This window comes from Wyeomyia smithii, chromosome 2 (assembly GCF_029784165.1).
Source record: "Wyeomyia smithii strain HCP4-BCI-WySm-NY-G18 chromosome 2, ASM2978416v1, whole genome shotgun sequence".
NCBI lineage: Eukaryota > Metazoa > Arthropoda > Insecta > Diptera > Culicidae > Wyeomyia > Wyeomyia smithii.
Window position 1 is genome coordinate 22,625,316 of NC_073695.1, and position 24,332 is coordinate 22,649,647.

Here is a 24,332-nt window from a genome sequence, read left to right on the forward strand (position 1 = left end):
TTCGCTCCAATTTTTTACATATTTTTTATTAAACTTTCAGTACATTCTAAATTTCTAAAATGCATAAGCTTCATTCTTGCCTTGGGTGGCAATAATAAACTACAAGTCAGGAAAAAAGACCACGTGGTCATTTTGTTATATAAAATTCAAAAGTTAAGGTTTTTAAGATAGCCCGTTCTTTTGATACCAATTTTATTGAAATCGGTTGTGTGGTTTCTGAGATATTGATGTTTCGTGATTTTTACATTTTTAAGCATAACCTCTAAACTAAAAATCCAATTACAATGAAATTTAATAGGGTCTTATGGGGCAACTAGACCTTTCATTTGCAATTATTTTTATGAAGATCGGTCCAGCCATCTCTGAGAAAATTGAGTGAGATTGGGAGAGCGTTACATACACACACACATACACACACACACACACACACATACAGAAAATGCTCAGCTCGTCAAACTAAGTCGATTGATATACGAGATTCCACCCTTTGGAGCACTTTTATACCTTTGGTTTTCCAGTGATTGCTATACCTTTCTAGGAGAAAGGCAAAAATCGAAATATGTCTCTTAAAGACGAACAACTGTAATTACTCTATTCAAATTAAATTTTTGTTTTCCCATGTCATTAGTACTTGCAGTAAACTTTCGATTTTTGAGTGCTGTAGAAATCTGACATCGATAGAATGTCGTCTGTATGTACCTTGAATATCTATACAAAGAAATTATAAACTGGAACCCGAAAGATCAATAGAATAATGTCACATATTTAAATTGATACGTAAATCGTCAAAGTTATGTCCCAATGATGCTATTCATCAGCCGTAATATTATATACAAAATAATAATCCACTTAGAATGCAGAATACGTACGTGAAAAATCTAATTCTTTCGAAATATATGGCCATCTTGGAAAGGTCGATTTGTTTGCAGGGTGCTAAGCATCATTGCGAGCGCTCTGCTTTGACCGCAGCTAGAGCAGCTAGAGTTGACCAACTTCCCAGGGTGAATTCAACGCGCACACACCATATTTCCATCGACTTTAAACTAGCGTGCGACACAATCGATCGATATCAGCCATGGCTTTAACGATTGATTTCGCGATACGAACTCTTGAAGAGATGACGGAAACGTACATCAGACTGGAAGCTGAAGCCGGGTGGATAGAACTAGTCAGAAATGCGTCGAAGACTAAGTACATGGGAGGAAGAAGCTCCCGAGAAGATGGGTTCAACCTCCCACCACGAATCTATATTAGTGGTGATAAAATCGAAGTGGTAGACCATCCACTAGTGAACTGATTGGATTGAGCAGAAGCGTGGCTTCGTGCGAAGCGAAGGATGAACGCGCACGCATCGAAGCGCAAAGATCGGAGCGCCAGCCAGCATTTAAATCCGCTAAGGTAACGCTTAAGAGCGTGATAAAGGCTAGTAAACGAGCCTGTTACGATATACTTTGCGACAGTGCCAGTACGAACCATTGGAGTGACACTTATAGGGTCGTTACGGCCAAGGCCAGAGACTCGTCAGCCCCGGCAGAGCAATCACCAGCGATGTTGGAGCGGATCATTGAAAGACTTTTCTTACACCAAGAGCCAAACCCCTGACCCCCGGCTACTGAGTCACCACAAACAGCGAGTGACGATAGCAGCGCAGTCGGGGAGGCGTCAAGGGTTCGGACGGTGAACTCATTTAGATTGCAACTCCCTGCGGTGAGCAAGGCACCGGGTCCAAACGGAATCCCGAGCCTGGCCATTAATACGGCCACAAAAGTAGCCCCCGGGTTGCTCAGGGCGATCACGCAGAAATGCCTAGACGACTGCCTCTTCACGGATAAGTTGAAGTTGACAGGGACTGGTATTACTGCCGAAGGCATATAGACCTATCTGTCTGCTAGACACAGCGGGCAAGGTGCTTGAGAGGGTAATCCTTAACAGACTCGTAAGATTCACCGAGAGTGAAACCGGTCTGTCAAGCAACCAGTTCGGCTTCCGCAAAGGCAGGGCGTCGCGTGGCTGATCTCGTCACATGTGCACCAAACATTTATTTAAGTTGTTTTTCCTCAAATGAAATAAGAAAATCAAACCAAAGTGTTTGATGCGTTAAATTGAAGGGTTTTGCTAGTATGCTTACTTGTTTTTATAGATATTAGGGAATAGGGTACCTGTGAAGTGCACATGTTGCACAGGTGGACCCGACGCCACTGCACGAAGGTAGGTCCATGGTGGATATTATTCCGTCTACTACTTCGTCACCAAGACGACCGAAATAGCACTCCGGCGTAAAAAAGGGCAATTCGCAATTGCACTATTGTCACGCTAGACTCGAAAAACGCGTTCAATAGCGCCAGTTGGGACTCTATAGCCTACGCGTTCTGGAATCTCGGAGTGCCGGTGTCATTATACAAGATCCTGGAAAGCTACTTTCAGAATCGAGAGCTGGTCTACAACACACATGAGGGTTAGAAATGCGTCCCGATCACCAAAGGAGTACCGCATGTACTGGGTCCGTTATTGTGGAATGCCATATATGACGGTGCTGATGCTCAAGTTTCCACCTGGAACGGTGATTGTGGGTTTTGCGGACGACATAACTCTAGAAGTCTACGGCGGATCAGTCAGCGAGGTCGAGTTGAAAGCCGCGCTATCCATATGCGTAGTTGAGGATTGGAGTGCATCCAGGAAACTGGAGTTAGCCTACCATAAGACAGAGATCATCGTAGTGAACAACCGTAAATCGGAACAGAAGGCGGCGATTAGTGCCGGTGGATGCACTATCGCCTCAAAGCGATCCTTGAAGCTCTTAAGGGTAATGGTCGACGACAAACTCACGTCGACTATGCCTGCAATAAAGCTTCCACGACTATAGTGACAGTATCGCGCATGATGTCAAATAGCTCGGCGGTATACAACAGCAGGCGGAAGCTGCTAGCTAGCGTTGCAACGTCCATACTCAGGTATGGTGGACCCGTGTGGTCGAAAGCGTAAGGTACTTCCAGTTACTGCGGAAAACCGGAAAGCACCCATATGCTCATGTGCCTGAGAGTCGCGTGGGCGTATCGAACCGTGTCATACGAGACAATATGCAGCCTGACTGGCAAGATGCCTATCAGCATCATTGTCAAAGAGCATGTAGAGTGCTTCAACCAACGTGACACAAGATACAACCCCACGGATGGACAACTAGAAGGTCAACTTCGATGACTAGGTGGCAGTGGAATTGTCCAATTCTAAAAAAGGTTGATGGACGCACCGACTCATCCCGGAGATAGCCGGATAGACCGAGAGGCGCCATGGGGAAGTTAACTTCCACCTGATACAGATAATGTCAGGCCATGGCTGCTCTAGGCAGAACCTGCACAAGTTTGGGCACCTTTGTGTTCACAATGTGCGAATGCAGAATAATCCGCTGAACATGTACTGTTCGTATGTCGGCGTTTCGCACAGGTAAGGAGCGAAATGTTGACGATACTAAACATAGTGAGAATGATGTGCGACGACGACAACACCTGAAGAGCAGTCAGGACGGCTACTTCCCAGATCGTTCTTACGCTGTATGGAACCAATCGATGGAACACCCATCGAGGCAATGCCTAACGGCAGGGAGATTTGGGTTTGAAAACATGGAGAATCTAAGGGGGGGGGGGGGGGGTCCCGGGAGGCCATGGCCCACGGCCCAAGTTCACGATTGCACGCGATAACAGCAAATCTATACCATCAAGCGCAAGGTGAAGGTGTTCCGATGTTTCAACGCCCAACTACTACAAGAATCGAGGAACCCCACGGCATAACGGGGTAGTCAGCTGAATACCAAAATCGTCATTGAAAGAGACGACGAGACGAATGTTTCCCTTACCTTGAGGCAGACACAGTGGACCGCAAGTTAGTGTGCGGCTTTTTGTTCCAAATTTACGGCAACACAGTCTCGTGTTAAAAAGCAAGAATCACTTGGCATTGGCGAGTTATCGTCATTTTCATTTGATTGCTTTTTAAGCTATTATCAAAGATAACTAGAACAAGATACCTGACTCTTGCAGAATTCATCGGACATGATTGTCGCTGCGCGTGAGCAAAAGTCGAACTAATTAAGTTATTAAGATGTAACTTAACGTCAAAATCAACTGACGACTAGGCCAAGACATGACTGCTGAAAGGTGAAACATTTTTTTCAGCATCCATGTGGACGACTTTACGATGCTGCCATCCAAAAAATTATAATAATGTGTACGAATGTTTAGTTCTCAAACATGAAACTTTCCGAAAGGATCGAAAAATATCGGCGCATCATTCAAAATTAAGCGTACCATCAGAACTTCCTGATAATCGCTATGAGCACGCTCTACAGTCACGTTTTCCACTCTTGCCGAGGTTAATAAAGCAAATATCGGGTGTCCCGGTGAACCTGACCATATGCACAATGGTTCTGAAACCTGGTTTGCGACATAGAGTAGATCTACTCAATATAGACCACTTCCTTCAGTGGACCACCTAAACTTCTTACACTAAATGACACATTATAAATATACTTATTTTGATTTGTGCTTTGACAACTTCAATAATGTGCTTCATTAGAAATGTTGCAATAGACGTTTACTATAATATTCTTCATTAAAGCTGCAAAAAATGTCTTTTAATAACAGCTATCTGGTTTGCCATGGTTCGTTAACGTTTTCATAGGAAATGGCTTTACCAAAAACTGTACTGACATCACACTTTCCGAGCGAAAATAATCAGATTTTCGATGAACGGGTAGAATAATAGTGTCTTTGAAAGATAAGCAATAAATTTTACTAGAAAAACACTTAGAATATTGAAAAAAATAGTGGCCCAATTAAGGGTGGAAATAATACTGTTTTCCTTATTCCGGCATGCTTCATTTCGAACAAGAGCTATCATCGAAATAACGCCGCGAATCATAGTTACCATAAATTTGTTATGATTGTGTTATTGTATAAATTTGCTGCTAAAATGGGAAAAACGCCGGAAATTGGTAAAAAATATACTGAAGCAGCTGTTACTGAGTGTCTTCAAGCAATGAAAAGTGGTGTTTCGACTAGAGAAGCTTGCAGGCGCTCCAATGTTACACGATCCACCGTAATGTTCCGTGCAAGCAGCAAGTGGTCAGGAAAACGAAAAGGTAAACAAACTGCATTGACTGCGGCGGAAGAGAACTCAATTGTTCGCTCGATAACTCGGATGACACGTAAAGGATTCCCTATTACGAAAGAAAGGGTGCAGATCCAGATCCAGAACTTTCAGTGCGTAAGCCAGAGTTAGTTTCATCAGCGGCAGCTACGGTTGAAGAGATGTATTATTTAGACCTGACCCAAATTAGGAAATTTTTGTGGTCCAAGTGAGAACTCGGTGGCCCATTAGAGGAAACCGAAACGATGATTTATTTCTTTTATCATGAGAAAATAGAGGTAATATCTAGTTGTTTTTCATGCAGAAAAGATGTAAACATGTAACTTCATGTTTATACATAATGAAATACTTAATTCAGTTTAGATATTTACACTTTTTCTTGCAAAATTTGCAGCTACGCTACTGAGTGGTCCATTAAAAGCAGTTATACTCTGTTAAACTTTAAACTTTGGTAGAATGAGACCTGAAAATAAATATAACCCCTCAATATAAACCCCCACTCTGACAGTCAACTTCACACTTTTCTTTCGTACTTTGAAGTGCAAAAACTGACTATATTATTAATTTGCATGTTATCCTAAGCGTCGAGCTGACTAAATTGCTACACCTTTTTCATATACAATCTTGAACAGTTCAACATGCACGCTAAATCGGTTTTGCTCGTAGTGACAATTTTATGAGAATTTAAGTTATCAGATGGCGGCACTAACCACTAACTAAGATGTTCTAGAAAGTTTTAGATTATGGCAAAATACAAATTTTCCTAGAAAAGTCTACTCAACATCATTTGTTCTGACATGTTTTGAGGTAAAAGTACACATATTTTCCAGAATCGGGACTCTTTGGGAACTTCGTATTTGCATAGTTTTAAACTACTAGCAATACTACTACTTTTCTTATAAATACTGCCCAAAAACTAGTCTTTCCACTTTGATGATATCTTAACCACTTTTGATCAACTTAATCTAGACAGTTCAGATAAAAATTCAATGCAAAACTCATGCGGTTACTTAGATATTACATCAACATGAATGTATCCAAACCATCAATCGGTATTAGCCCGCTGGGCTTATCACTTCACCTCGAACAAAGCTATCATTCATATTAATGACGACAATAACGCGAGGTTTTTTAAGGATCCAAAACTGACGGCCAAGATAACTGGACTTAAGGTTGCAGTTATTTTGAGTGTTTGGCATGTGGCCAACCTGTTAGTGTACCTACATTCAGAGTGTACTGCCATGAGCCGTCCTCAGTGCACCGAATTCCAATTCACGGTGCAGACGTAATTGATGCGGCCATTTTACCAATTAGATGCCTATCAGAAAAAGCTCAGGAGTGCATGAGCAAAGATTTGAAGAGATATCGGGAGACCCGATCGAGGGAATGTTCCCGGTATGTAGTTACATATTCAATACGCAACATTGAACATTAGTTTTCGAATTTCTCTTTGCAGTAAGTCCTGTAATCAGGACGTATGTGTGCGTCTGCTGATAATAATACTAGCTTAATAAGCAATCGAATAAAAATTTTGAATAATTTTAATAAGTATTCTGAACTACTTTCCCGAAGACCCCAAACTCCTAAAATGTAAGGAAAAGTGAGAAAAGACTTTCGACCGCCTCTTTTCAAAATGGTCGCACTCTGCGCTGGACGCTGGATGATCTACGACGAACAGTTGGGCTCCCAAATCAAAAGGGGGTGGCGGAGTAGGCACTGCCAAGCAGGTCTTGAAAAGTTGATAAGCGCCCATGGAGAAGATTTTCAGTCATTCCAAATCGAGACGTGCATTCATTAGGATCGTTTTTCGATGAACTGTTTCTTATTCGGTTACGTTTGCCTGAGTTCGTATTTGTCCGTCCAAGTCAAAGTCCGGTGTTATCCTACATTTTTTTATTTACTCGATAATTTTGAGAAATCGCAGTCTAAAAAAAGGAAGTCAACAAAAACTGCCGAATATCATTCCTTTGGATTGTTTTGTGTGAGGCGTCGTCGAGCAGGATACCAATAGAACGCCTCACAGCGCACTTAGGTTACTTTAGAAGTGTGAATGTTTTTCGGAGCTGGTAGCACGGCATTTGTTTTTGAAAATTGTTACTTTTTTTGGAATCACTTTCATATTTGGGCTTTACTTGAAAAATAACGTCATACAATGAAGAATTGTAGCCTTATTCAATTTATTAAGCAGTTTCATAAATTATAAGACAACAATTCATAATATTTTACCTTCTAAGCAATATTTATCATTTTAGATTAATGACTAACATTCGTAGGGAAAATGCTCTATTATTTATCTCATTAAACCGATATTCAAGCCGATATGAATGCGCGGATTAAACATCAAATTTTCACGAAACCATTGAACAAATAAACTAAATACGCTTACCTGCTCTTATGGGACCGTTCAACATTGCATGTCTAGTAAACTTAGTTGTAGTTGTTTACGTGCAAAATTGGTAACCTAGGTAACCACTGCAGTGCTGTCGATTTATGTCAATTATGTCGGAATAATTTCACATTTACAGTATATTTTTTCGTATTAACAGAAACTGACTTGGAAACTTTTGATTTTCTTCAACGCAGTGAAAACAGATGTAAATACATACAGTTGAAATTTAGAAATTGTAGAAATTCGTCTCATATATTTCTGCTAATTCAAGCTTGTTTTTGGAAATTTGAGGTGAACATTTCAAAGATTGAAGTATTTTTAGTGTAGTGAGTGATTTTGTTTAGTGATTAAAATGAAAAGTTTTCCGCTAGTGACGAAAAAAACTTTGGTTGGGTGCTGAACGAGTCCCGTTGTAGCCGTATAGAACAATGCGCGGATTTCGTTTTCTAAGGTAGGTGATTTTAATAAATGAGTTTTAGAGTGTAGATGCCCGACTATAATATCAAATTTGGAGCTTTTAAGTGAGTTTCTGAGGATTCTACTTTATGAGAAATCTAAAGTGAACTAAGAAGAATCCATTCCATGGATTAGCAGATTGGTTTAATTCGAAAATATGCGTTTTTTTCCTGTTTTCAATTGTGTCTTCATGAGATAAATATATATGGGCTGAGACAAATAATGGAGCAGTTCCCCTAGTAAGTTTCATAACCTAAAATGCATATTGAAAGTGGCTAGCCATGACGAGCTAACTAACAACTTAAAAGGTGATTCTAGCACAGCTGATTCGCTGGAATTCTATACTGAATGATTTGTGAGTCAACGAATTTTGATTAAAATATGGCAGTTGAACTGTAGTTTATCTTATCACGCCGACTTCCAATAGATTACGCCATCGAAGCAATGTATGGAGTGCGTTGCGTCGCACTGATACGATTTTTTATTATTTTGAACACTGCTTTTGAAGCTACAAGAACCGATACTGAGTCGCGAAAGAAGTACAATAAAGGGGAATTTTAAGCCACGTTTTACTTTTCTAGTTATAAAAACATACGAAAATTGCAACAATTTTGTGAAGTTTTTTTTTGCGAGAAATTTAGGGTGAGTAGTTTATTTGCTTGCTGTTTCTTTACTGAGCAGTACTTTTTTCGAAACTGTCCACTGATAGAATGGGTGAACAAATCGACACTGGCCGGCGTTGCTTGCCGGATGCGACTAAGCGACCGGGAACAACGGGAGCAATGCAGGGATACCTTTACGAGACTAAGCTATTTATGTATGTCTTACACCGCGCCAAGATGGCCCAAATGCAACGATTCCACATGGCGTCAAATGTCGATAAAATAGGCGCTTTCGACGATCTGGTGTTCTTGGACGATAAAAACCGGGGCTTATTTTTGCAAGCCAAGCTAGGTAGCAGCAAGGAAAAAAAGATTACAGACGACGCCTTACGGGGGGGAAAAGGTGATTTCGGTCTGTCCAAATATGTCGTTAGTTATCAGCAAATTAAAAGTGAATTCAAAGACACGGAAATCGCTTGTGTGCTGTACACCAATGGTGAGGAACAACTAGGCGATGCAAGAATACGAAATGTGGTGAAATTTTCGAGTAATGACTGCAATGTAAAAAAGAAACCAGCCAACGTGGAAGATCTTCTTCCCATCAAATCTACGGGAAAGAAGTTTCAACTGTCAGAAGCCTACTACCTGTATCATGTGGCGGAAAGTGCTGCTGAACAGCGGATTAATAATTTGGCAGGTAAATTAATCGAACTAACTAGTAATGATAGCATAGTCACAGACACCGCTGTTAGAAGATATCGGAACATATTGGCCGAAGAGGTTATTGATGTGGAAACAAAACAGATTAAACCAGCGTTTTTTGAAAAGCATAGAAAATTATGGAGAGTATTGAGGGAAACTATGCAGAAAATCGCAATTAAATCGTCTCCGAAATTGGACCCGGGGGAAAAGATGACTCTACTTGAAAGAATAGCCGAGAAACCAACAGTTGAAAATATTAATAAGTTGATACTAACGGATTTGAAGTATAACAACGACGACAAACGATTGGAGATCAAAAGTGACGTTCCAAAATGGCCTAAAGAGCTTAGAGAAAGAGTGCAGAAAATCAAGAATCGTTTTGCAACGTTGTATGTTTCAAAGGGACTAGCCGATTGTGCGATAGATTTGGCGGGAAGGTACCGTTTGGAATCCCTTTTATTTAAAAAATTTCCTAATACTAACGACGATGAACTACGTGTTAGCCCTCAAGAGCTGGAAAGCCTCATAACAAACTTTACAAGGGCATTCAAAGGTGCTACAGAAGGGGAGATACCAATAAGTCAACTGTTGACTGGAGTTAACTTGGATAACATTAACGAGCTCGTAGGTAGTTTGCTTCACTTGCACCCGGAAAGTCAAACCTACAAGCTTGATCTTAATTCGGAAAAGTGGAAAGTGCTCCTAGATAAATTGTCTGTCAATTATACGACGGAGCAGTTGATGGAAGTTCGGTTCGAAAATGATGTGCCCGGATTTCCACTTATCACCGAAGATGATGGGCAAATGGCCAGGGGATTTCTCGAAAAGTTTTGGTTTTACGTTGGGCAACCGAAGGAAGATCAGTTAGAGAAAGATCTAACACGTGAACTGAAGAAAGAGTACTGCAAATCTAGCGAATATGCAAGTTATAGAGCTAGCTACATTATGTACTACGTGCATAGTGAAATTCAGCAGTGGTGGCTAGGACAAACCGCCAAAGACGATTCCTCCAAAGGATGGCTATCTAACGAATGCGATTTTTTCAACAAAGCGAAAACTGAACTGAAACATAAACCACTGACTTCCATTCTGAACGGACTCTTCAGAAGGGATATACCAAAATCAAACTTATTCGTGTTCTCAGCCGAAGCCGTGAGGATTTTAGGATTGGACGATTTTACCGAAGGCGTTCGAAACATTGTGACTGATCAGCTTTTACTTACTGGGTTAAAATTATTTCAAACTTATAAGAACGATAGCGATTACACTTTCGTAAAATGGAATGACGTTATCGAGATGGACTGCGAAAAAGATCTTTTAGAAGAACTTAATGACGCCAAACTCTCCCCCATAATCGTCATTGATGCTGCGGACGATTTCAGTTTGGTTTGCTCGTCAGTGAAAAAGTGCATTTTAGTTAGTCAGAAAAAGATTCTAGACGAATCTAAAATAGTGTTTGATCGATTGAATGGTTTGACCGACTTGACTGACGACTCGCAGCGGCAAGTTTTGGCGCACGAAAAAGTAGTTTTTCAGGATGTGAGCGTTCCTCTCGAGTGTCTAATATCGACTCCAGAGCTTAGGAACGCTATAGACTCAACCATTCTTTCCATTTTACTGGCCAAGAAAGAAATAAAGCTTGGCAAAACACCAGCAACTTATATTGCCGAAGGCATGGAGGATTATTACGTGGAACGTATTTTGTTACGGCAAACGATCTTCCAGAATTTAGACAGCAACTCGCATTTTTATCTCGCTGAATCAAGTAATATTAAAGACGACGAGTTGGCACAAAATTCCGATATAGTGACGATAGCTGATAACGATGAGGTGTTTCAGGCTTTAATTGTTAGATACAACAACAGGAACATTCACTGGCTACAGAATATCGGGGGCAAATTACGATGGCAAAAGTCTCATGGCAATTTGGCGAAGCTTCGCGAAGTTACTAGAGAGGCAGAAGAGTTTCAACCTGAGAATGGAGCAATGAGTCCGTCTGTTACACTGATAGCTGCGGAGCCCGGTATGGGAAAGTCCACCTTATTTTCCTACCTCGCGAAAACAATCAAACAAAACACGCCTACCAGCTGGGTGGCGAATCTCTGCTTGCATGATTATTCAATAATATTTCAAAACTGGTTTAAAAGTGGCACTACTATTACGGAGGAAACTATAAAACAATTTTTGTTTAACACTTTGAGCGGACACAAGGACGACCAGAAATTGTTTGGAGCGGCACGTTTGGAGCAGGAATTATTCGACTATTTGTACGCGGAAAAGAAGATTATATTATTTCTTGACGGTTACGACGAAATCAGTCCCAACTACGAGCAACAAGCACTTGAACTTTTGGACACATTGAAAATCCACAACATAAGTGGACTGTGGGTTTCGACTCGAACGAACCTTCAGTACAAGCTGGAGGATAAATTTGGTACGTTCGCCTTGAAGTTGAAACCATTTGGGAAAAATGATCAAAAACAATTTCTCCGTAAGTTTTATGCAAAAAAATGCGCCGTACATGCTCTGGAAGATGATCAAGTTAATGCGATTTTATCGCAGTTCTCTGGTATAATCAACGACCAGAGGGCGGAGTTTGTTGGAATTCCTTTGCAACTGAGAATGGTCGCCGAAGTTTTCGCCAATAGAATTAGTGATTTACGCATGGAAATCAAACTAATGAATCTGATTGATTTGTACGAGGAGTTCGTTCGAATCAAATTCGAAGTCATTATGAATCTGGAAAAAGAACGTGTGGATCTTGCGTCAATAACTATTCGCCAGCAGCTCGAAGCACTAGCTGTTGCTATGATTCAAAATCATCAGATATTAGCAGTGTTTGCGTTACTTGATAAACACAAATGTGAAGAATTTCTTTCTCAGAAGGAGCTTTCCATAGGCGACAGTCTACTGGCGAAGGTAGATAATTCCAAAGAGAAGACCGGCATCGTCTATCGGATCGAGAACCGACAGCCCATTTTTGTGCACCAAACCTTTGCTGAATACTTTCTCGTGATTTTTCTTTGGGAAAAGTTAAGTGCACCGGAGAAGAGCGCGTCAATCAGCAGTATACTGGATGAATGTATGCAAAACGATAGAGTACAAATCTGTCGCTTTTTACAGCAGAAAGCTGCTAAAGAAGTTACCCAAGACATGCACAATATGGGTCCCGGAAGTTCTGAAGTCTTGCTTCGTATGTGCAGAATTATTGTTTGTCGTAGTGTTTCCCATGCAAAGCGGAACGCAATGGAAATATTGATTGGAATAGTTGATACGTACATTGCTTCGATCAACGCGATAAACTCCGAGGTAAGTTCGTTATTGAACATTTCCTTGAAAACGATTGATTGAATTTCGTTAGGTACTGATTTTATTTATATGCACACGTATTAAGCTTAGCTTAAGAATATTAAGTGAGGTTTTTTTTCAGACTCAATAGTAATTTTTAACGCATTTTAGCATGCATTTTAAAGCGTTCCCCGTTGGCTGCATTCTGCGCAATCACCAATAACCCGGCATTGTTTCTCGTAGCTAATTAATGTGTTTGTTTTTGTAACTTTTTATTTTCCATCCAATTTCGAAAATTTCAACATCAAAAAATTTTGTAACTTATTCATTTTTATTATATTGTATTTTACTGGCGACAGATCATATAGATCCTATGCCGAATCCAAAATACGCCACCATAAAACATGGGCTGCTCCTCTCTAGTCAACCCTTACACCCGCTACTCGAGCATCCTCGTCGAGAGCACACATCCAACGCGTGCGAGGTCTGCCTCGAATCGCAGTTCACGCAGATAACGAAGTGAGGTTATCATGCGTTCCTAAACCACGTGGTCATAAAGAAGGTGACGGGGGGGGGGGGGGCGGCGTGTCAAAAGACCACGCACGGGGGTGGGGAGGTTAACGAAATTTCCTGACTTATTATTCATTGCTGCCACCAAGTAATGAATGAAGCTTTTGCATTTTGGAAATATGCTAATAAGTAGGGGGAATAGGGGCATAAGGAGCACCCTAACTTGGTTGCTGATTTAAGCATGGAAAACGACAAAAAATTTAAGCTGTCTTCAGTGCAAAACTTGAATTAACTATCTATAATTAAACGTACACTATAATGGTGGTATAATGGTGAAAAACACAAATTAGATCCATGCATCAAAAGCTAGCAATCAGTAGATGTGTGGGGCACAATGAGCACCCCACTGGGGCATAATGAGCACCCACGGGGTATAATGAGCACTCTTATAGAACATATCTTGAAACTGTGTAAAAGTACAACTAATGGGCCATTTTGGGTCACGGGGTTGGCTGCTTCAAGAACCCCCTGATTCAAGATGTAAAGATACTGGATGTCAAGCAATTGCATTCAGTATCCATCGAAGAAGGGAAGAAGAAATTCTTCCCTTCGGATTCCTTCCGTGTAACATTCGCCGGATCCGCACTGCCGAACTACATCTCTTTGGACAGGGTTCGTCTGCCTGTACGCCTGTTCGTACCGCGGGTCATGCATTGCCAAAACTGCAAGCAGTTAGGTCATACAGCCACCTACTGCTGCAACAAGGCACGCTGCAGCAAGTGCGGAGGCAATCATGCTGAGACCGCTTGCAGTGAGGATACTGAAAAGTGTCTTTACTGCGAGGGAACTCGGCATGACCTTTCGGCGTGTCCCGCGTACAAACAGCGCGAGGAAAAAATAAAGCGTTCCCTCAAGGAACGATCAAAGCGCTCTTTCGCAGAAATGCTGAAGAGTGCTGAGCCACCCTCGACAGGAAACATCTTTTCCTTTTTGCCAACCGATGAGGGTACATCTGACGATCCCGTCGAAGGGTGTTCTTATGCCATGCCAGAAGGATCTAGGAAGAGGAGAATGATCAACTCTCCTAATCTTTCTCGCAAAGGTCGCAAGATAACCCCTAGCGGAATGACCAATAAGCCAACACAAAAAGGAAGCGGTGAAGAAAAACCGAAGCAAGTACCTCCCGGTTTTAATTTTAAATCAAACCAGGAGTACCCACCGCTTCCTGGGGCACCAAAAACCCCTCGTGCACCTATTTCTCGATCAGAAGACAAAAAAGAAACAGGGTTCATAAAATTTTCTGATATTGTGGACTGGATATTTAAAACATTCAACATACCAGATCCCCTACAAAACATTCTTCTTGCCCTTCTTCCCACAGTGAAAACCTTTTTGAAGTAACTAGCAGCAACTTGGCCCCTCATTTCAGCTATCATATCTTTCGATGACTAATACGGCGAAAGAGGTTAGGAATTTTATCACTGTATTACAGTGGAATTGCAGAAGTATCATCCCCAAATTCGATTTATTTTCTCATTTGATAAATACATACAATTGTGACGCATTTGCGCTCTGTGAAACCTTTCTCAATTCAAACGATCAACTCAATTTCCACGATTTTAACATTATTCGTCGAGATCGAGACTCACACGGTGGAGGGGTACTTTTAGGGATTAAAAAGTGCTATTCCTTCTTCAGAATCGACCTCCCCTCGATCTCGAATATTGAAGTCGTTGCCATTCAAACGAATATGAATGGAAAAGACCTATGCCTTGTTTCGTTATATATCCCTCCATCTGCGCGGATTGAACAGAGGCATCTCACTGATATAGCAGAGTTGCTTCCCGCGCCTTTTTTTATATTGGTAGATTTTAATTCTCACTGTTCGCTATGGGGGTCGCTGTACGACGACAACCGGTCTTCTTTAGTCTGTAACTTAATCGACGACTTCAATATAACACTTTTGAATACTGGGGAAGCGACACGTTTATCTAATCCTCCAGCACGTGAAAGCGTGCTTGACCTATCCCTTTGCTCGACATCACTAGCGTTAGATTGCCGGTGGAGAGTAATCAACGATCCCCACGGTAGTGATCACCTACCAATCGTTATCTCAATTGCTAATGGGTCAACTCCAACGGATCCAATCAATATTGCGTATGACCTCACACGTAACATTGATTGGAAGTCTTATGAGACCATAATACCGCAAAGAATTGAGTCCCACGTAGAACTTCCTCCGGAGGAAGAATACGCGTTCCTTTCTGGCTTGATCATCGACGCCGCGACTCAAGCTCAGACGAAACCGATACCCGGGGTAACGATTAGACGGCGCCCTCCCTCCAAGTGGTGGAACAAAGAGTGCTCAGACCTGTACGCGCGGAGGTCCTCGGTGTATTTGGCCTTCCGAGAACAAGGCACTATCGATTTGCTCCGAAAGTACGATGTACTGGATAGACAAATGAAGAGCTTGATAAAAGCAAAAAAACGCGGATACTGGCGGCGGTTTGTGAACGCGTTGTCGAGGGAAACAGCGATGAGCACTCTTTGGGATACCGCGAGACGCATGCGGAATCGTAACGTTTCGAATGAGTCCGAAGAGTATTCAGACCGCTGGATACTCGATTTCGCCAAAAAGGTCTGTCCGGACTCTGTCCCCGAACAGAAGACCTTTCGCGACGCGTTTTTAGTAGCTACGGAAGAGCCTCCATTTTCGATGTTGGAATTTTCAATGGCTCTCCTCTCGTGCAACAATAATGCTCCAGGGTTGGATAGAATTAAATTCAACTTGTTGAAGAATCTACCCGACTCTGCAAAAATACGCTTGTTGGACTTGTTCAACAAGTTTCTTGAGCTAAACATTGTTCCGCACGACTGGAGGGAGGTAAAAGTCATTGCTATTCGAAAACCCGGAAAACCTGCCTCTGATCACAATTCTTATAGGCCGATTCCTATGCTCTCTTACCTCCGGAAATTAATGGAGAAAATGATCCTCTTACGGTTAGACAAATGGGTCGAAACAAATGGTTTACTTTCAGATACTCAATTTGGCTTCCGCCGGGGCAAAGGAACGAACGATTGCCTAGCGTTGCTTTCTACTGAAATTCAACTCGCCTTTGCTCGAAAAGAGCATATGGCTTCTGCATTCTTGGACATTAATGGGGCATTTGACTCTGTCTCTGTAGAAGCTTTAACCGAGAAACTTCATTCGCAGGGGCTTTCACCAAATTTGAATAATTTTTTGCTCAATTTGTTGTCAGAAAAGCATTTGTATTTCTCACATGGTGATTCGACAACTTCCCGAATTAGTTACATGGGTCTTCCCCAGGGCTCATGTTCAAGCCCTCTCTCAAATAATTTTTACGTCAATGACATCGATGAATGTCTTGCAAATTCATACACGCTAAGGAAACTTGCAGACGATAGCGTTGTATCCATTACAGGTAGCGAAGCTAGCGATCTGCAAGGACCATTGCAAGATACCTTAGACAATTTGTCTGAATGGGCTCTTAAGCTGGGTATCGAATTCTCTCCGGAGAAAACTGAGCTGGTCGTTTTTTCTAGGAAGCATAACCCAGCTCAGCTGCAGCTCCTACTAACGGGTAAAACGATCACTCAGGTTTTAGTCGCTAAATATCTCGGGGTCTGGTTCGACTCTAAATGCACCTGGGCTTGTCATATTAGGTATCTGACACAGAAATGCCAACAGAGGATTAATTTTCTTCGTACGATTACCGGAACCTGGTGGGGTGCCCACCCAGGAGACCTTCTAAGGTTATACCAAACAACGATATTGTCAGTTCTTGAGTACGGCTGTTTCTGCTTTCGCTCCGCCGCGAACACGCACATTATAAAATTAGAGAGAATACAATATCGTTGTTTGCGTATTGCCTTGGGCTGCATGCAGTCGACCCATACGATGAGTCTTGAAGTGTTAGCGGGTATTCTTCCGTTGAAACATCGTTTTTGGAATCTCTCTTACCGGTTGCTAATTCGACGCACCGTTATGAACCCATTAGTAATTGAAAATTTCGAGAGGTTGGTCGACCTTCAATCTCAATCCAGATTTATGACTTTATATTTTGACTATATAGCTCAAGATATTTACCCTTCTTCATACGATTCCTCCAATGTCGCACTTTTAGGTACTTCTTATAATGCTATATTCAGCGACACCACCATGAAACAAGACATTTCTGGTATCCCGGATCAATTGCGACCCCAAGAGATCCCTAAAAAATTTTCCAATAAGTTTAAACATGTTAGTTATGATAAACGGTTTTACACTGACGGATCTAATCTAGATGAGTCCACTGGCTTCGGTGTTTTCCACGAAAATTTTACCGCCTCCTACAAACTCGATGCTCCTGCTTCCGTGTACGCCGCAGAACTTGCTGCTATTCAGTACTCTCTTGGGATCATCGAAACCCTGCCCATAGACCACTACTTCATCTTCACAGACAGTCTCAGTGCCATTGAGGCTCTGCGATCGATGAAGACGGTGAAGCACACCCCGTATTTCCTGGGGAAAATACGGCGGTTTTCAAGTGCTTTAACAGATAAAATTACCGGGTTACCTTAGCGTGGGTCCCTTCTCATTGTTCCATTCCGGGCAATGAAAAGGCTGACGCTTTAGCTAAGGTGGGTGCTATTGATGGCGATATTTATAATAGACCAATTGCTTATGATGAATTTTATAGCATTTTGCGTCAGAGAATACTCAATAGTTGGCAATCATCATGGAATTCAGATGAACTGGGACGGTGGCTATATTCCATTTTTCCTAAGGTATCGACGAAAGCATGGTTCAAGGGGTTGGATGTAGGTCGGGACTTCATTCGCGTGATGTCCAGACTTATGTCCAATCACTACACGTTAAACACGCATCTCTTTCGTATAGGGCTTGTAGACAGTAATCACTGCATTTGTGGCGATGGCTACCATGACATCGAGCATGTTGTTTGGTCGTGTGCCGAATACTGTGGTGTTAGGTCCGAGCTTATAGATTCCCTTCGGGCTGGAGGAAAACAACCGAACATACCCGTTAGAGACATTCTGGGAAGCGGCGATCTCCAGTACATGACACAGCTATACTGCTTTCTGAAAAACGCTGACATTAAAATTTAAAATTTTCTTTGTCTATTTGTCAGATTAAGGATACAAATATACTATGCTGAAGACACGGAAACGAAGAGCCTGCATCTATGCTTACACAAATATTCTGAACCCACAACAAACAAGAATACAATTGCTCTACCAGTTGAAAAACAAAGTTCCAGAATAGTTTTAAGTCAAAATTGTATCTCCCCTCCTCTCACCTTAAATCCCCACTAGCTCGTAGTCGGCCGCGAGAAAAAAAAAAAGGCCTCCCTCTTTTCCCTGCTAACGTAGAATTAATACGAATTGTACTTGGCTCAGTAAAACAGAAAATGTATCGTGCCGTGTCAAATAAACCAATTTTAAACCTTAAACAGTACAGTAATAATACACTGGTTCGTGAACCTGCCACAGGTTCGTATTGGATATTGGATATTAGCCAACTTCTCAATTATTTTGGATATTAGCCAAAATCGTTTCACGTTTGCTGCCTTCCCAAATGCATTTTTTGACAATCGGCTTCCGTAGGGACCTTGTTTAGGGTGTGTACCATCACGAGAAACTGTTTTCTTGATTTTGGTAAAAATGGCATATTAGCCAATTTTTGAGTTATGGGCAGTAATAGTGTCAAGATGTTGTAGAAGTCTGACCGGACGTATCCGGCGTCCACAAATCCGTTGTTGACCTGCGAATGAATACCGTTCATTGAACGCGCACACTTCTGAACGGAGTAGCTTCACTGTTTTCGCCAGCACGGTTAGAGTTAGATTGATAGAGCTGTAATTTTTTCTGCTGACTCATAGGCGACTATGGTTGAGAAATTCGTCAATGGATAACTTCTATAGGAAACTGTTTAGGTTGACAGTTTAGTTGCCTAGAACTTTTCTCAACAAATCAAAGAGAAAAAAAAGTTGTTTTAGGAAAAAAAACATGTTCAGGTTTTTTGACGTTCTGTTCTTCTGAACGCCTATGCGTCTCATGGACGTACGATAATGATAACAGTTATAGGAAACTTGTCGAAGGTTGTATTCGAGGAAATTGCCATTTTGCCCCCTACAAAAGATTTTATTTAAAAAAAGGTCTCTATTCGCAGAAAATTCTGAATTTTCTAAGCCTAATACGTGTGATTTCACTCGGAACAAAAGCATTTCGATTACAATTTTGCGTAATTTCAGGTTATTCCTAGTGAAAACACTCCATTTCATGATTTACTGCCTGAAAATCGCAGCCTTCTGTTTTGTGTTGCCGTGAAAATGAACTACATAAATTTAGTAAAATATCTCGAGCACATCATCGAAGGCTGGAGTGTGAATGCTACCTACAGTGACAGCGACTTCTCGAACTATGACGACGATAAAATAACAGCTCTTCACATTGCATCTCGAGAGGGTTTCGTGCAAATGGTGGAGCATTTAGCTAAGAAAGGTGCTAACTTTGATGCCACTTCAAAAAGCGGGAAAACGGCACTAATCTTTGCATCACAGTATGGCCGATCTGAAACCGTGCGATATCTACTGGAGCAAACAAAAAACGTCGATACTGCCGCATTGGATAAACGGACAGCATTGCACTTCGCGGCACTAAACGACAATTTGGAAATCATTACTCTATTGATTCAGGCGAAAGCAAATGTCAATACTGTTGCTCTAGGCGTTGAAAATGATGTTAACTATACTGCGCTACATAATGCCGCAAGAGCAGGGAACACTAAAATCGTCCAGAAATTGATTGATTCAGAGGCGAAGATTGACGCTGTCTCCAGGTTTCGGTATACTGCGTTGATGCTTGCTCCGGATCGAGGTTATACTGAAACTGTACAATGTCTACTAACAAAAAAACCCAACCTTGAGATTGAAAACATTATTGAACATACTAGAGCATTGCACGTAGCGTTTTTAAACAATCACATTGACATTGTTAAGAAGCTAATAGCGGCCGGAGCGAATATTAACGCTAAAGCCGAAACCAGGACCAATACTGATAACCACTGTGTAAGAGAAGACAGAACAGTGTTGATGCTATCATCGTTCAATGGCTTTTCTGACGTTGTTCAATATCTCCTCACGATGAAACCAGACATTATTGTTGTGGATGACTGGGAGCAGAGATGCCAGATTTTTTTTTGGCAATCCTGTACAATCTATAAAAATGTCTGTATAGGTCTGTATACCGCTGCGAAAAAAAGTTAGTAAAAAAAGCTAAAAGTTAGATACATTGATATCTAATTATTTGTCGACCTGTCAGATTGTTTTGTTTTATTGCTTGTTTTGATTGTTCTTTTTCGAGTCTATCATAGTTGGTCGATTAATCGATAACTAATTTATCTTTTAAATCTAAGTAACACATAGAAGTAAGAGTCTTTCCCGTGATAAAAATCGTCGTTCGTCGTAATGTAGCTAAACTGATACATGATGGCAGAAGTCTCGCGGTTATAAAAATAGTACCTTCAAGGTTTGGGACATTTTAAGCAATTCTTCAACGTTGGATATTGCTCCGAATAGAACAAACGGTCTTTTCACCAATATAACCTGCATGGCAATCGATCGAGACAATCAGCTGTTTGTTACTGGGGGCGAAACAGGCAGATTAGTGCCCACGGGGCCGATAAAAACCCCGAAAGCCTGACTCGATTTCCGTTGTCATGATTTCACTCTCAAAAACGAAAGATTAATATGTTCAGCAAAGTGTTCAGTTGCTAGTTCACTTTTTCCAGCAACGGCTACAGTGACTTTTGGTTTTTGTGTTCGTTTTTTTTTGTGTATACTGGTAAAACCATTATGTAGAATATCAGATATCTGTGTAATATCTGTATTATACTAAATGTCTGTATAAAATCTGTAGGCTTATGCGTGTCTGTATCGCAACACAGAAAGTCTGTATAATACAGATTTGTCTGTATATCTGGCATCTCTGACTGGGAGATGATTGCGCTGCATTTGGCAGCAGGACGTGGTCTCCTTGAAATTCTAAGACAGTTAATCGAAGCTGGAGCGAATCCTGACACCACAACGAAAGACGGCGAAACTGTGTTAATGCTTTCGTTAAGAGAGGGACATCCACTTGCTGCAGAATACCTTATGAAAATAACTAAGAACACCGCAGCTAAGGACTCTGATGGACAGACAGCATTACATTTGGCAGCAGCAGGTGGTTTCTTGGAAATCCTAAGCCAATTGATCGCGGCCCAAGCAGATCCTGATGTCACAACGAAAGCCGGCGAAACTGCGTTGATGCTAGCATTGAAAAAGGGACATCCACTTGCTGCGGAATACCTAATGTCAAATACTAAGAATATCGCAGCTAAGGATTCTACAGGTCAGACAGCGTTCCATATAGCAGCAGCGAGTGGCTACACTACCATCCTTGAACTGTTGGTGGCCGCAGAGGTGAACGTTGATGCTACAGATGCGCTCGAAAGAACCGCACTGATGCTTTCATCATACGGTGGGCATCCGGATGCTGTAAAATATCTAATCACAAAAGCTACCAAAATTGATGCTGTGGATTCCAATCAACAGACAGCATTACATTTAGCAGCAAGTCGTGGACACCTAAAAATTCCTAAGGAATCTCACTACGAAGGAGAAGAGGTTGATTTTAGTGCTGAAGCCAAAAAAACCCGCCTATTCTGCGGTAGTGCAACATCTTTTAACAAAAAATCCATACCTCGAGGCGTTAGACTCGGCTGGGCAGACAGCGTTGCGTCTGGCAGCAGCATGCGATCACCTCCAAATCACCAAACAGTTAGTTACAGCAGGAGCCAAAATTGATGCTATTAATCAAAACAAGAAAACTGCGTTAATGATTGCATCAGAGAAAGGTTTCTGTGAAGTTGCGGAATATCTAATGGTAGAAACTGCGAATGTTGGTGCTAGAGATGAATTTGATCAAACAGCATTACATTACGAAGCCAAGGGAGGACACACCGAAATCATACAAGGGTTGCTTGAAGCAGGGGCAGACGTTGATGCTACTATTGATGAAGGTGATACGGCTCTAATGCTTGCCATATATTTTCGGCATACTGAAGCTGTCAGATGTTTACTATCGAAAACCACGAATATTAACGCCGCATGTTCCGAGGGAGAAACGGCTTTACATTTAGCTGCCGAGGAGGGCCAGATTCAAATAATAAAAGAGTTGATCCGGAAGGGTGCGAAAGTTGATGCCACCAATAAAGTCGGCGTTAGAGATTGCACTAGAAGCTGGCCAAACTGAAACTGCAGAATATCTGCGTACCTGTGGCCATTCGTACTCGAGCACTGATTGTGATGGGTAGCATCACAAGTTAAAGCAGCGGTTAACAAATTTGCGTGATGTTTGTTCCAGACCCATGTTGTAAGTGGCTCCGCCTTTTTTCAAGTTATGTCATCCCCGCAGTCTAAATCGTATCCGGCATGTTTTAATATCTTATAACTGATTGAATTCATTCTACTTCTGCTCACCAAAATTGGTATATTGAATATGAATTTAAAATTGTCCGTAAATCTCCATTTTCTAATCAAAACTTCAACAATTCAACATATGCCAAAAACCTTGGCAAAAACAAAAATAATTATATATGGTATCTCTGGTTGGCAGTTAAGACATCGAATTGTATTTAATTTAGATCTGCTCTGAATGATACCTTTTCACGTATTGTACAGAAATCTACCGTATCAGGATAAAAAGGTTTGAACGTAAAAGTAATAACTTTTCTTCTAAAACATGCTGTAAAATAAATAAATAGTCTAAAAGTAAAATAAAATTATCGTACAACGTCAACCACCTGGTCGTGTCACCCTCCTACTTTTTCAAATTTTTATCACGAAATCATTTGACCCAATCATTAATAATATTACTAACACGAAAATTCTCTTTAGGGGTCATCCACATTCTTATCGGGAGTAGGGGGTACGCAAATGTCCACGCTTGTCCACGGTAGCGGAGAGAAGGTAATGATAATGTCCACGTGGACACGATATTTTGCCAAGAAAATGGAAATTTGCCAAAATATATAGTAGCATGCAATGAAAAATCTACAGCTCCTCCGTTTTTAGAGTCGTTGTCAGCTGTATTTGTGATAAATTTGGCTTCAAAGATATATTTCTTTTTTAATCATTTTCTCTCGTTAGCGTTAGGTACCTTCAAATTCTTCCCAAGCTTGTTTTAAAATCGTTTTTTTAAAACTTCGATTTTACCCTTTTTTCTTTTACCTAAATCAATCACGATTACCGTATGACATTCTCTCTTTTACTTTTTTCACAGATCCGTGTCTTCCTTTGAGGCCGTTTTCGTTTTCGCAGTGTAGCTACACTCGGACTACACTTTTGATACCATAAATGTTTTATTTCACTTTCCGGACTACACTTTTTCTGTCCCGGACTACACCCGAAAAAAGTAGAGCGTTTGTGTCAAAACTGTTTTGTTTGACAGGTAAATTTTTTTACAGCACATTTGCAAGATGGAAATATGAAATAGAAACGAGGCAAATTGACGATGGCGATAATGACCAAAACAAAACAAATTGACAGCTATCCCTATTATTACGCATACCAATGCAACTACACTGAAAATGTTTTTTTTTTTTTTGAAGTTGCAAAGTGTAGTCCGGAATGGTTTAGCTACACCGCGAAAACGAATTCGGCATTAGATAGCAGCACTGCAGAATCTACCTAACAAGTAAAGAGAACCATTCGTTCCCTCTCTTTTGTTTTTTTAACTCTTCTAGCTCATAGAAAAGATTTCATCTTTCCAGCTTCTACAGCTTCTTCTTTCTGTCATATTGAATCCTTCTTTTTTTTGTTCAATTATTTGTGTTTTCGAGCAGTTTACAACTATTTCGGAATTCAAAGTCTTTTTAGAGTGAGTTTTTGAATCTACTGGTTTTTTTCTGGCGTTTGAAAGTGTTTTCAATCATTCAGGCCCCTATTACAAACGACGAGGCGAGCAAAATGTTGTATTAGGAGACGGTAGTGAAATTTGGCTGGTGACAGCTAAGTGACAGACGAACTACTCGTCCAAAATCCAGCCGACTCGCCATCTACGAATTTTCGTAAATCTCGGTTCAAACTAACTAAAATTTTGGCACAAAATATTATCGAACCGAAATTTCAGTTAGGTGAACCGAGATTCACGAAAAAATGTGACAACTGTCATTATTTTTTTCA

General features: G+C 41.1%; 1 pseudogene; it reads left to right on the forward strand.

The window, feature by feature from the left end:
- Positions 1–8,501: 8,501 nt before the first annotated feature.
- Positions 8,502–22,889, forward strand: LOC129719517 (uncharacterized; annotated as a pseudogene).
- The last annotated feature ends 1,443 nt before the right edge of the window (positions 22,890–24,332 follow it).